Raw genomic sequence first — 14,702 nt, 5'->3', positions numbered from 1 at the left:
GTTGTTTGAAACCAGAAGATCAGCTTCCATAATGTGTCTGAGGCCTGCAGTAAGTACCATTTCAGTGCCACAGCTGAAAGTCTGTTAAGCAAGTGTTTCAGAGTCTGGAGTTTAAAAACATAAAAGTTGCCTTATATGACATGAATAGCATAATATATATATAAAATCAACGATCATGAATGAAAACTGATAAACACTCAAGGAAGCGTCTTACATGAATAACCTACACCAATGCTTTCAGTACTGTAAGAGCTGTCATTCTGACACCTTCACTTGCACTTATTTCAAAGATGTTCAGAGGCTTTCAAAACACTGCACAAGATTAAAAGAATCCACTTGTACGAACAAAGCTAATCCAGTTCTCTTTTTATAGAAAAGAAATTGATTACAGCTATCTAAATCCTCGCCATCTTGAAACTGTTCACAGGTAGAGACCTGCTTTTTATCAAAACGTGACTCGTTCCAAGCCTCTGGAACGAGTGTTTGTCATTTTACGTTTGATAATACTGCACTGCATGTTGGAAAACTCAGCAAACAAAACCCTCCGCAATAGGATTTACGAAGCAGGTATTTTCAGCACAGCAGTGGGAAGTAATACCTCCAATTACTTAACAGTAATTCAAAATATGTTTTTTCACAGGTTGTAAAATACCATTTTCCCCTCTCATCAGGTGGGTAGAAAACAATCTGCAGTTTAGGACTGTAGCCAAAATTTAGATTTCAAGAAAGATTAGTCCAATTGGGATTTATGCCTGTGACAGTCTTCATACTTTTAGTTTACAAAGAATGAATTTATCAAACAGGTAGGTAAACTATGATTCATTCTCATTTTTCCTTCTGATTATAGGTGCAGGTTATACCTAAACTAGACGCTGTACCACTCTACCAGCATATATATATGTGTTACCTTAAAGCAAAGAAAAACAAAAAACGTGTGACTTGTTGATAGACGCAATTAATCATCAGATTATGTATGATAACCATATAATTTTAGTTTTAGCACCAGAGCCCTCTTGGAACTTAAGTCACTGTGGGGCAACAAAAACACGAGACATGGAAATAAGGAAGCAGATGAATTGAGTCCACTTTACAGATTAGCTAATGAAAAAGAGATGGTGCCTTAACAGGAGTGAGTAATAAGAGTAACAATGGCCAGACTCTGCTGTATTCATGAGTAAGAGGAAAACGAAAGGAGAGTTTATTAGTTACCTGTTTTACTCATGCTATAGTGCTAGGTTACCAGATCACCCCACTGGGAAATTACTTCTTTTATGGTTATGAACTGCCCAGCCTTTTAATTTGCCCATGCTAGCCCAGATCACTGCCTTGCCAAACAGAACACCAGTTCTGTTATCCCTTAATTAAAGTCTGTTTCAAGTAGGGCCCTAGACCGGCAATGACAAAAATGAGGAAAAATCAAGGCCAAAGAGAAAAAAGGCTGAACTAGCTAATAGCTTGATTGAAACATGCTGAAAAACCTCATAAAGAAATATGCCACTTTACTTGGATTGCTAGGGGCACCTGAACTGATGAATGAAAATGTAAGGTACATGCTCTTTATGCAGTCTGTAACAAGTTAACGTTTCCTAAGTCAGTGTCCCTCCCGTGAGGACCGAGTTAGGACCGAGTCTCACTCCTCATACGCTTGGTGCAGTCAAATAAAGCTTCAAATCAAACACTGGCCCTGAAACTTTAAAAGCATTGTGGGAACCTTCCTTTGCTTTTGAGCTTAATAGCAAAGCTCATCTTACAACCTACAAATGTTAGAATCAATTAAAGTCCCCAGCGTCCTTTTCAAGAGCGGCTTTTACAGCCTTGTGCCGCTGGAGTCCTCGGTTCACCAGACCAGCTTGCTTACGTACATCAACGCAGCTAACTGGGTAGGCATCTCAAGTTTCTTGTTGCCCTTAGTATTTTTTTAAGTGTGCAAGATGCATTCAATTCTGCCTGCATACAGTATGTCCTGTTCAGCTTTCTCGTCCAGCTGACATAATACTAGTAATAATACATTTATTTTACTATTCATTGATAGCGAATCATAAGGAAGGCTAATGAAGGTGAATCCAGCTGTGATCCTCAGTGGCAGTGGGAGCATGACCTTCCTCTAGTCCAGACAGACTTAAAAAGGAACAACCCCTAAAGCCTACTGCTGCTAGAGCTACCCTGCTTCCATGACGACTCGGCGAGCGGCAATAGGCCTTCCAAGCTGGGGCGGGGCGGGCCCCCTGCGCATGCGCGCACTCGTGTTCTGCTGCCACGTCCCGGCCCGGCGCGCTGGCTCGGGCCACGCCGGCAAAGCGGCGCCCAATGAGCGGCCGGGCCTAGCGCCTGCGCAGTGCCGCCTCCGACCTGAGCGGCCCCGCCGGGGGCTGTGCGTATGTGTGCGGGCGGGCGGGCTGCCTCAGGCCTGGGGGGGTGTCCCTGCTCCCTGGACATGCGTGTGCGGGCGTCCGCGTGTGTGCACGTGCGTGTGGGTGGGTGCACGCATCCCTGTGTGCCCTTGTGCTTCTGTGTTCCTGTGTATGTATGAGTACGTGCGTGCGCATATACATCCCTGTGCATGTCTGCGGGCATCCCTGTGTGTACACTTGTACATGTATCCTTGCATATGCGTGTGTTTAGACGTGTGCAGTGACTCTCCCCCTGCGTGTGGGCAGAGTCCTGGGTGCTGCATTTGTGTGCACCTCGGCGGCATCTGGCTGATCCTTTGCTGGAAGGTGGTGTCCACGCCAGTCTCGGTGAGGACTGTGGGGCATATCACCCAGGCTTGCTTTGATCCACTGTTTCTAGAAGACCTGATTCCCACGGGTCTGTGTGTCAAGTGGATGCTGCTAATTTTGATATAGAAATGAATTGGTATTAAAAACAAAAAATCCGTGAATGTTCTTAGTTTATTCCAAGGTGGGAAGGCGTGTCTGTTACAGGGATGCAATGCAGGCATGCAGCTTCCTGCCAGGTCAGAAATCGGCGGCGTCTGGCTGGCAGTTGCATGTTGGTGAGAAGCCTTGTACAAGTGTCACTGACGTGTCAAGCATCCGAGGTGGGGTGCAGTCCTGCAGGTACCGGCCCCAGAGGTTTCATCCTATGGCCCTCTGGTGACGCTGGCCATTTGTAACATTGGGTCTGGTTGTACCCAGAGAGATGCTTCTCCAATTTTCTCTCCCTGGGCTTAGGGTGCAGTTAACTGAAGTGATTTAGGAGCCCACAGGAATTATTGGTAAGGGATAACTGATTCTGGATGGTGTTTTCTAAGCATCCAAGATCTGTCCAAACTGCACGGTGACCACTTCTTTAGCTAAAGTCGTAACTTTTTTAAGTAGTAGAGACTAATGTGGATGGTTTTTATGGTGATTTAAATGTCCCTTCTGCAGCTTGCCAACTTGAACCAGTGTAAGCCAAGTTTTAAAACGTTTTTAGGTTGTCCACAAAGGGCTTTGTAATAGTCAGCTAAAGAAGTGTTTAAACTGGTGAGGCTTTTGGTGAGGGATGTGCACAAATCAGTGTAGCTTGTGATGCCACTTAGATGCTTTGAAAAATGTTGCCTGTGGCCTGGTTTCCCTTACTGATAAAATCCAGGGATGTCTTGTCGTATCTGGTGTACCAGGCACAGGAATAAAGCCAAAAAATGTCCCTGTGTTCCACTTTCTCTTTTGTCAGATTGGTTGTACGGTTGCTCCTCCTTTTAAGATTTGAGCTGTATGTGTTTTGCCTCCCAAGTTTCCACCTTTGAAGGTTTTCTTTTTATTTGTGAATACGACTTTGTCCTTGAGTTCAAATAGAAAATCTATTTTTTTAAAATCTGCCTTGCATGTCTCTGCCACTTCCTCGCCTCTTTGGGATTAGCTGGAACGTTTTATTAAGTGTCATAACAAAGCTTTCTGTAACTGATGGGCCCAAATACTGTCACATGAGAGTGACCCTTGAATTATAGCATGTTAGGAAAAAGGACACAATAATTGGTACACTCTCATGGACCCAGCGAAACAGACTTCCACCTTCAGCTTCCTCTGAACCTGAGGAAGGGTGCGTCTTGAAAGCTTGCAGAAAAAGATTTTTTTTAATTTTTTTTGTTGCAATTTCTTAGTTGGTCTAATAAAAGGGATCATTTCTGAACCAAGAGTTCCAGAGTTTTGCATTTCTTTTTGTCTCAGAACCACACGGCTACCAAATGCATCCCTGAAACAGTTTGTACTGTGTGCTCCATCTTATATTAAGCGTGATGCTAATTTGGCTCAAAGTGGAAAGTGGGAGAAAGCTAAGAATAGAATAGACGTTTATTTCCATAAATAGTTTGCTGCAAGTATAGTGCTTATTTTGGTGCAGTGTGAATCTTTCTTCCTGGAAATCCAGCCTTAAAAGTGTTTGTATCGATTGATTCAGCTTTTAAATTTTTTTTAAAATTCTATTGAAAATTGTTTGGGATGTGCTTGTGCACTGGATACCTGCAGATATAGTCCCCCATTTCCCTTTCTCATGTAAGCAAAACTGGTTGTGGATGTTTAGCCATCCCTTTAAATACATCGGAGCCTTTTGCTCTGCCATTGCGTCTTTACCTTGTTCCACAGGGTCTGAGTAGGCAGAGATCTGTTAAAGGAAGTGAGAACAGGGTGCAAAATACACTTGTTTAATTAAGGGCATTTGCAGGTAGGGCTGGGACTTTAAGTTAAAAGTGTAAGCATTGTAGGATTTTACTCCTTCCCCTTTTTGAACTTTGAAGCAAATTTATGCAATGATCTGATAGCATAAAATATTCCTGTGTGCAAGTACCCAGAGAAACAGCAAGGCTGTAGGTCAGGGGTTTTCAACTTTTTTTTAACATGTGTACCCCTTCTCTCAAGTTCCAGTTCAGGTATCCCTTTATATTTTTTTCTTGTTTTTAAGGGGGGTTGGGGTGTGCAAATCAAAGCCCCCCGTGGTGAGGGAGGGATTGGGGCTGGGGCTACACAGCCGGGGCAGAGCATGGGACGTAGCCGCAAGCGGCTTGTCCAGGAAGCGCAGGAAGGATGTGACAGCTCCCACTGGTGCACGCACCCCTGGAGGTCATGGGGGCATGTGCCCCTGGATCTGCATATGGGGCAAGGGCAGGCTGGCCCAGCGGTGGCGAAGGAAATGGGGCTGGGGCAGGGGTGCAGGACTGAGTTGCGCGGGGGGGCAGCTCCAGCAGCTGTACGCATCCCTCGGAGGGCACGGTCGGCGTGTGCTCACAGACCTGTGCAGGGAAGGGCTAGAGCCGGTGTCAGGCTGTTCCTTACCGTGGCTGGCTGTGCTGCACTTGGGGTGGGTGGCAGTGGCAGCGCTGGGAAGGAGCTATGGTGGGGGCTACAGTAAACTGAGGAGTGGCTGCAGTCTCCCCATATCCCTATCCAAGCATTGCCTATATTGAAATGACCAAGTGAGTTTAATTGTTTGTAGAAGACATCCAAATGCTAGGACAATGGGTATAAGAACTGGTGCAGATGACAGCTGTTGCTTGTATATTTTTATGTTCATGCTATTAGCATTTCAGGACTGCTGTTGACAAGACAGTAATGTCTGTGCTGTGACATCTACCTCAGCAGACCTGTGACATGTTCTGGTGACACTTTCTCACATAGAGAAAGTTAATCTCTAAATTAATCTTTAAAACTATTCCCCATTCATTCATCAAAAATACTTTTCTCCTGCTAGGTAAGTGTTGGATATTATTTCGCACTGTTCATAACGCTCATGGTAGAGTACATTTGCCTGTTTTTGGTGCTTTGGCTTGGGAAGGTTTTTGAATGACTGCCTTAGTGCACAGTTTGCAAGCCAAACTGGTTTACCTGCTGTAATCTGGATGCATTTCCTGAGTCTTGTGTGAGTGCACCTGACTGGTTTGGACACACCTCAGAAATAGTTGAGAAAACTGGTTTTTCAAGGTGACCATGTCTGATAGACTTTTTGTAAATAATTAAAGCAATCAGCTAGGGTAGCTGTGTTCTTCTTTTCAGACAGAATAATTGAAATGCTGAGTAAATTTAGGTCTAATTTTAGTTATAGTCACAGAGGATGAAATCAAGCTGATGAAAACTGTCATCCCATGAACGCTATAGCACAGCTGCCTGGATCCGTTTGTGGAAGCACGACCTATTCACTTAGCCTGTGCTGGGATCCTAGATTTGATGGACCAGTTGCCTCCTTTAGTTTGCACTAATCTTGTTTCCATCTCTAGAGACCCTTATTTATATAGCAGTAGTGAAGAAAACACCATCAGGGATGCGTTTCCGTGATGCAGTGCTTGTTTTTCCTGCTGTTTTTGTTTTCTGGACAGTGAGAATTTGATCTAAATATAAGCTAGCTCTCCCCTCTACAAAGAGCAGCCATAACAAATGTCTGCTCATTTCTGACCTTGAGGTTATTTGGATTGTGCAGATTTCATGTCCTCTTGGCACTGAGTTGTACACAGTTTTCCAGCCTGTTGTAGCCACCAGCAAGATCGGAAAAAGGCCTGGACCTGCAGAGTGCTGGCCGCCTCTTACTCTTATTGGAGTCGATAATTGAGGACTTTGGGTACCTTCCTACCTTGGGCCTTGGTTATGTACTGATCTCTGGGGCTCGTGTTCAATGCTATTAGCATTTGATTTAGCACTTGTTTTTTGTCTTGGTTTCCTGTATAGAAAAGCATTTCCTTCCCTTTTCCTTTCTCTGCCTTGAAGATGTTTTTATCTAAATGCACATTTAATCATCCCCACAGACCTTGTTAAAAAAAATGAGACCCCAGTAATTATCAGTAGGGCACAGTACTCCTTTGGTGTCAGAGCAGCGATTAGTCAATAGAGGCATCTTTTGGAATTACTCTAAAAATATAAGGAATCAGAACTCATGGTAGAGGTGGTATCTTTTATTAGACCAACTACTTAATTGCAAAAAAAAATCTTTAATTGGGCACAAACACCCTTCTTCAGGCATAGGAGAAAAGGTTGTAAAAGTTTTCCTGGGTAGAAATATAAAAATATAACGCACTCACTCATATGGCATAATACATTGTACATACGTTACTAAGGTGAGACTCGATGCTTTTCTTCACACACATTTGTTTAGGAACCAACATCCCTGATGAGCTCATAGTAATTTCACATTATAAAACCAAGGCTTTTGTTTGGAGGAGTGTCATTTGTCACTCTTAATGGATCTCAGTGATTGAGTTATTTTTGGTTACATTTTTCTTTCTCATTTGTCCTTATTTCAACACAGCTTATTCAGATACGACTAACTATTGATGTTGTCAAAAAAAAAAAAGCTTTAAGTATCCCAGCCAGGGTCTGCAGTTCTGTCCCCCTTGGCCAAATGACTTTTGTATTCAAAGCTGCCAAAAGTGCTACAATAAGGAGTTAATCGTTCTTTTTGGTGCTTTAACTAGCACCTTCCTCCACTTCAGTATTAAAAAAACAGTCCTAGTGGGTAGGGTCCAGGTTGCAAGGTTCTGAGCTGCGACAAAGTTGAATGAGAGGTGACGGTTCACAGTTGAGACTACGCCTATAATTAAATAGATTGTGTTGTAAAATTAATTAGTGAGTATGTCTCCGTTAAGGTGACTTTGTCCTGAGCATAGACAGGAAAGGGGTGTGTGAGGGGTACAATCTGTTGAAACATGTTTTTTGTTATGCTTTTTTAATTCATAGCTTTTAAAACACAACCTGTCTTGTTAGGCCTGAGATGGCCCTGTGGCATGCCTGCAATATAGGCCAGAAAGACACAAGTAGCCTATCAGATGTTCTGTGAACTTGAATTACTTATAGGGCCTTTGCCTCTTCCTTTCTCATCCAGATTTTTCTGAATGATAGGAACCATCAGGAACAGAATGAAATAGTGTTCTTGTTCCCTCTGCATTTAGTTCATCTAGCAGGTGACTCAGCTGTCCTAGGTGAGGATCACATGTATGTGTCATGCCATTGCCATTGCAATCACATTTTTTTTTTTGTTCTTTGATTATCTTCTCTCTCCCTGACTGGTGTGGCCGCTCTGGCAGCTCTTGCCTGTGAGCTGTATCTACAGGCTACTGAATAGTGACTGCATTGCGGGTGCTTTAAATTAAATTTGTACCCTCAGGTGAAACTGGAATTTCAGTTCTACAGGAAGTGCCTGAACGTGCTTATTCTGAAACAGGACAGAAATGAAATTTCATTGCGTCTCACGGAATAGTGAGATACGGAGTTTGGTTCAGAAAACTAGAAATGAGTTTTCATTTCATTGCAACTCTACTGCAATGTTCCTGGGGCCCCCAGAGCTGGCAGGGAGTCTGGGAGCTGGGACTCCCAAGGCTTGCATGCTGTGTAGGAACTGGGGATCCTGATAACCCAGGGACAGGCAATTATTTCGGGTGGAGGGCCGCTTACTGAGTTTTGGCAAGCTATCGAGGGCCGCAAGACAGGCAGCCAGGGGCAGATAAATATTAATTTTGTAAATTTTTAGAGGTCCCACAGGCATTTTGCCCACCCCTCTGATAACCCCAGATCCAGCACCATTTGTTTGGGCTGTCGAGATCTCGGTTGCTTAGAAGCCTGAGCTTCAACATCCAGGTGAGATGACAGTAGACTTGCTTCCATCCAGTGGAAATGTGCCTGATTTCCTTTAGAACTCCATTAAATTCAGCACGTTCCCATGGAACATGATGATTGCAGTGAAAGGGGGAGAAACGTCCCTTTGGAAATTTTCCCGGTAGCTCTACATGTAACTTTTCAAACAACAGCACAGAGCAGTGCCATTCTTATTGCTTGTTCTGCCTGAATAGTACAGGGTCATTATTGGTACAGAGAAAGGGAGTGCCGCTAGTGAGCCATTGCATTTGCGATCGCGGTGCAGTTCGGATGTGAAGGAAGGGTGGAGTGGAGTTGCTGCGTCTGTTATACACCTGCCAGGCATATAATATGGTAGGTGACGTTGCAGTTTGGTGTTGGATGAAAGGATCCCGTGGCTTGGTCTCTGTTTCTGCCAGCCTGCTACCTCACCCTAGTTTCTGAGAGTCAAATGGAGTCTTTTAATTGAATGTATTGTCACCAAAAGCAAAGGACCTGCACACCAAGTTTTCTTACAGACATCAACGTATAACTTCATGTGTCTTCAGTGATTCTAGTTCAGCCATATTCCCTTACACAAGTGTTTATCAATTGCTTGAGAGGTAGCTGAGTGCCTGGTCTGGTCTGCAGAATCTTCCTTACTGATAAGCAGGGAGAAGGAAAAAGCTTTAACTGCAAACAGAAGATTTGCTGTAGATAGGGGGTCTGATCTACCAGAAGCATTTCAGTGGTGCTTCTGCCAAAGTCACCATCCAGGGTGGGCAAACTCCATTTAAGAGCTATATATATATTTACAAAGAGGCAGAAAACTTAAATATTCTTAGAAAATACCAGGAAAAACCACCATCAGATGCAAACATGTTTGGATTTTTGTTCAGATGTTGATTGAGGTTTTCTCAGTGGTGTGATGAGCCCAAATTTGTCCTAATGCATGAAAACCAGAAGTGCAACCGACAAGAAGTGTAATGCAAAATAGTGAAACAGACTAATCTGTTGTTGATCCATCCATCAACAGGAAAAAAATGCTGTAAACTGAACAGATTCTTTAAACTGAACAGAAACTGAAAGGGTTCTTTAGCTGTTCAGTGTTTAATCTGTCTCTCTAAGTAATGCTGCTAAGGAGATTTACATCTGAAATCACTTCACCTGAAATGTCACTGTCTTTTTATAATAACCAGACTTCTTATGCTGTTTATTATTTCTAAACTATTATTGCATTACCTTTCTTCTTCTTTTCTCTAAGCATTCTGAAATCTGCTTGTCCTACTTCACCTCTGATACATAAACTCCCTTGATCCTAGGTTAGTTTTAGAAACTTGCTGCCTAATAGGGTCTCTGTTGTCATCCTTCGCATGTTCTTCCTTTTGGAGCATCTCATGGGGTATTTTTACCTTATTCAGTTGTGATCACTGCGTCTCCTTTACTTGACAGTTGTTCAAAATCTTTGCATTTTCTGGTGTCAGGAGCTAATACTCCTTTTAATCGTTTTTGCCTTTTGTGACATTTTTAGCTCTGTCTCCACCTTTCTTCATTGTAGCCCTGGTATAAGCTAGGTTTAGGTTTTGAGTTTTTGGGGGGTTTTTTAAGTAAAGTTTTACAACCCAAGACCAGCCCCAGGCTAGTAGCTTTTCAGATGGAAGTTTTCTGTCAACCTTTAGAGCAAAGAGACTATAATAGATAGCAGTGTGTCCCAGTCATATTTCAGGCGAACCATTTTTAAGTGAGAGAGGCAGACTTTAGGAGTGTTCAGTGCATGGCATGTCTATTGATAAAATTAGTGCTGCAGGTGACTTTGTGGCAAGGCCACTAGAAAGTGGGCAGAGACCCTAAAACCACCAAAACCTTGGAGTTCTCTCAGTTTGGACTAGACTTTTTTGATCTACAGAGACTCAGAAGTCAAAAGAGCCATTATTCCTTGAATTGTTCAATTCCTGTTGTCCACACTTCCATATCTTGTGGCCTTTAGCATTTCTCTCTAGCTTTAAATGAGAATTTGCCAGCACTTGTATTTGTCCTTCTGCACACTAGAATTTGCCCAGCAACAATAGCAGGGCCTGGAAATGGACAGGAACACACCTAGCTTTCCAGGAGTTCACTAACTGCAGTCTATGGAAGGAAGCCTTGTAGGTCTGTAGACTGGCCCCAACAGAAGGAAGGAAGTGTGATTACAGGGGGGTTGCATGCCATCATTACAGCAGGGTTGTCTGTAGATATTGTCTGCCTCTCCTTCTCACCTATGCTGGAGGAAGAGAATTTGCTCAAACTCGTAGGGTACTTCCAGCGTACATGGTTGTCTTAGCATGTGAGGAGTCTGGTCTTTTCTTGTGCTGAAACTAAAGGTTAACCAGCCCCTGCACCCTTTCTCTTAAATTTCAGGCATAGCAGCGATGTTGTGCGATAGAGGTGAGCCTGTAGTACTGTCAGAGGATCTCCCTGGAGCCTCTAGAGCCTTTTCAGAGATCTGTGTTTGTTTAGGTGTGATTGTTACCGCTACTAGAAACTATGGTTAAGACCTGGGGACACCTAATCTGCTGAAGCACTGTCTTTTAGAAAGCACTTCACATTGGGAATGTTCAAGGTGCTCAAATTGAGCTTCCAAGAACCTGGATACAATGGAAAATGTGTGTTCAAGATGTTGCTGAACTGAGCTTCAGGAAAAATCCAGGGAGGGAGCCGCCTGCCAGCTGTGCTCCTTTTACCCACTGCAGCAGCAAGCAGAGGACTCTACAGCTGCTTTGCCAGTTGTGGAAGAAATTCTTTCACAAGCCCCCGCTACATGGGGTGGTGCTGCTACTAGATTTTTTTAGATGGCTCAGTGGTGCAGAGATGCTAATAGACTGCCAGAGCAGGTTAAAGCTTCTTCACCTCCTGCGTGCCATCTTTTTCCCAGACTAAAAGGTGTCTATAGTTTGGTCTTTGCTATGGTGTTTTTGGCTCCAAGTACGGAGGCGGTCCTAATATTGAAGAAGGCCTGCTTTGTGCACCACTCAGTGGGCCCTTGTGTATCTTATACTGCTGGAAAAAATGTTTTCAAAGGTGTCTCTCTGCAACCACCAAATGCTCAGCAGTCTAGAGCACACAGCAAAGGGCTCACTGGTACCCTGGCACTGGTACCGCTGGCACCCAGAGGGCAGGACTCAAGTGAAATTTGCTGCTGTGCATGTCAATAGAAAGGTAACTTGCTGGGTCAGAATTGGGAAGGCTACTTTCTGTGAGGGACTTTAGTGCCATATAGATGTTTGTAGAAGTGCCTTTACAAGTGATTTGGTAATTGGATGCCCAGGTGCTCAAGTCACTTTTGGAAATGGAAATTCCTAAGTCAGTTCCATACTTTTTGAGCCCTTACCCATTTATTACCTAGTCTCTTCTTGTTTCCCTAATTACCTCATTAGCACTTGCATGTGTATTTTGAAGGAGGCTTGCCTTGGATCTTATGCATGATAAATGGCTCCTGGGATATTGCCAGAATGAAGTGGAAAGAACACGATTGAACCCCAAATGCCTTTAAATAGATTTGCCGTGCAGCTGCCTTGTTTACGTTATGCTCAGTTTGTCACTGCCATGTATAACAGGAACACCCTCTTGGATTTATGTTTGGGGGCTTTCTAACAAATCTGGGAAAAAAGGATTTTACAGCTGCCTGCTAATAAAGCAGCCTGCTTCGTGCTCAGATTGTGAGACTGGAAGTCATTTAGAGGTTTTTAAGAGGCGGGGTTATCACTGAAGTACGCAATCCTTCAGCCTAGATGACTGCTGCTTGGAGCGTGTTCAGCTCCGGGCAGGAGGGCTGGTTTATGCTTGAAGAATGCACGGTTTTTTTGGAAACACAGTGAACTGTCTGTCTGTAATAGCAGACTGCAGTTCTTGCCAAAGAGGTTGGGATGGTTTTGGAGGAGGAGATGGGGAAAGAAACAGGGGCTTGTTATGCTGAAATAGCTTTGGGATGCAGCAGAGGCAGGCAGTGACTTATAAACATTTCCTGTATTGTCTGTAGTTTTGACTTGGAAGGCTTGAGGAGGAGAGTCCATTCCACTCGCCCTCGGTTGGGGTGGCAATGTGCAGAGTGTGGTGGTGCCTCTTATTGAAAATAGCTATATCAGCAGCAGAGACTGACTGCGCCTTTGTACTCTGGAAATGGAGTAGCCACAGACATGGTAGTTGCAGGGGACCCTACATGATGAATGGGAAGTTCTCTTCTCCCCCAGCTTGAAAGGATTGTATGAGAAAGAAGAACCTGCCTCCACTGACTTCTCTTTCTTACTAAGGGGATAGCGGAGGGAAAAGGTGCTTTCTTTGGAAGAGAAAGAGAGGGGAAAAGAGAGCAATCCCATTTCTGTTGTCATGTTCGCTGCTCGGTTTGGAGAGGAGGGTGTGCAAGTAAAGAAGGCAAAGCTTCCCTTCCGTGCCGTTAGCTTGGGGCTGGAAAGCTCTGAACTTGTCATGGCACCCAGAAGCCTGAGGTCTGTATGGAAGGGTTGGGGAAGGTCAGCACGGTTTAGGTATGACCATGATGCAAGTCGGCATCTTTTTTGCTGTCTACTCAGGCTACCGGGTACCCGGTGAAAGTTGGAAGGCTTTGTAACAAAAATCTGTATCTAATGCCTGAATTTCCTGCACCCACTCTAAGTATGAAATTACTCAAACAATCAAAAAGCTTTCAGTTACTTAAGATGATACTAGTTGCACCATTGGAGAACATGATTTGACAGACATTCCTGTAGTTCTTGTGTGCGCTGGTACACCTGGTGTGTCTACTCATGCAAAGAGTACTTCTAGGAGTAAGGTTAAGGAGAAGTATTGCAGTCAGCCTCTTTATCAAAGTGACCAGTGATATGGGGCATGTCCGTTTCTAAGTGACCTTAGCATCAGACTCATTTTCAGAGCCTGGGTCTTCTCAGTGCGTCTCAGATAATAGTAACTCTGGAAACTTGCATGTATAGGGTTAAATTTGCAAACTTGTGCTTTGAGATTGGCCAATGCTTATTTTTCCTACAAGGTGTGCTTAGCAGAGAGGCGGGGGTGTGTGATTGAAATCAAATCGATGTAAATCACCAGTCAGGAAGCTTCAATTTAATTGTTTTCTACAAAAAGTTCATTCTTGTTGTTTGATATACCCTTAATATATATTATTCACAAGTCAGAGATAGATGTAGGTTTCATTTTTAGAAGGCCGCACTATACATTTTAAAGCAGTGATTTATTTTGATATGTTTTCAGATGAGTTTTGCAAATGCAGCAGAAAACTGAATTATAATTTGGTTATTTTACCAAAGCTAATTGAAACAGATACTTGTGAAGTCATTGGGAGGTGAACTATCTCCAATTCACTAGATTAATCATAGATATTGGGGGGGTTATTTTTGCTATGCTGTATTAGGAGCACATCAAATGAGCACTGCAGCCACATGTTATTAGTTTGGGGCTTTCTTCACTTTCTTCTTGTCGCAGAGCACCGAGGTGCTCTGCTCCTAGAGAGGAGAAACTGCCAGGGAGAGAGAGACCAAGCCCTGGCAGGTCATAAGGAGCCCAGCTGAGGGTTGCCAGGGTAACAAGTGCAGCTGCGGGTTGCCGGAGCAACTAAGGGGAGCCAGCTGCCTGTAGGAGGCAGGGCCCGGCCCTTATAAAGCCCAGGGCTGAGGCCAGGCTGGCAGTTCCCTGCCAGCAGCCGGAGGGGCAGGGCCTCCCTCAGCCAAGATATGGGAAGAAGCCTGACTTGCAAGTACAGCTCACGATAGCCCTGAGAGGATTGGGCACTATGGTTTAGCCAGGGGGCTTTATGTTTGCGTTACAGCCAGGAGGCTCGAGTTTATGTTCAGCTTGCATATTACACCGGAGGTTTGGGTGAGGCTGTAGGGGTTGGAGGAGGCCTCATAGGGACTCCAGAGAGTGTGGGGTGCCCTAGTGCCCGAGGAGGGCGCAGGGCTCTCGTAGGGACCCCAGGGAAGGTGGGGTGCCCCAGCGCCAGTGAGGGCGCAGTCTAGCGCCAAGAGGGCGCGTTATCCTCATAGGGACCCCAGAGGTGTGGGGCCCCTGAGCGCAACCAGTGGGTTGCGGGCGGGGAACAAAGACCCCGGGTTGTGTGTGGGGTACATAGACCCCAGCCCCAGAGAGGGGCAGCCTTGAGAAGCCCCAGCGCGGGCACAGCCAGGCCCAGCAAGGGGCAGCCCT

The sequence above is a fragment of the Alligator sinensis genome, unplaced genomic scaffold (genome assembly GCF_000455745.1).
Source record: "Alligator sinensis unplaced genomic scaffold, ASM45574v1 scaffold1030_1, whole genome shotgun sequence".
In the NCBI taxonomy this organism is placed as follows: Eukaryota; Metazoa; Chordata; order Crocodylia; family Alligatoridae; genus Alligator; species Alligator sinensis.
This window is presented reverse-complemented; position numbering follows the sequence as displayed.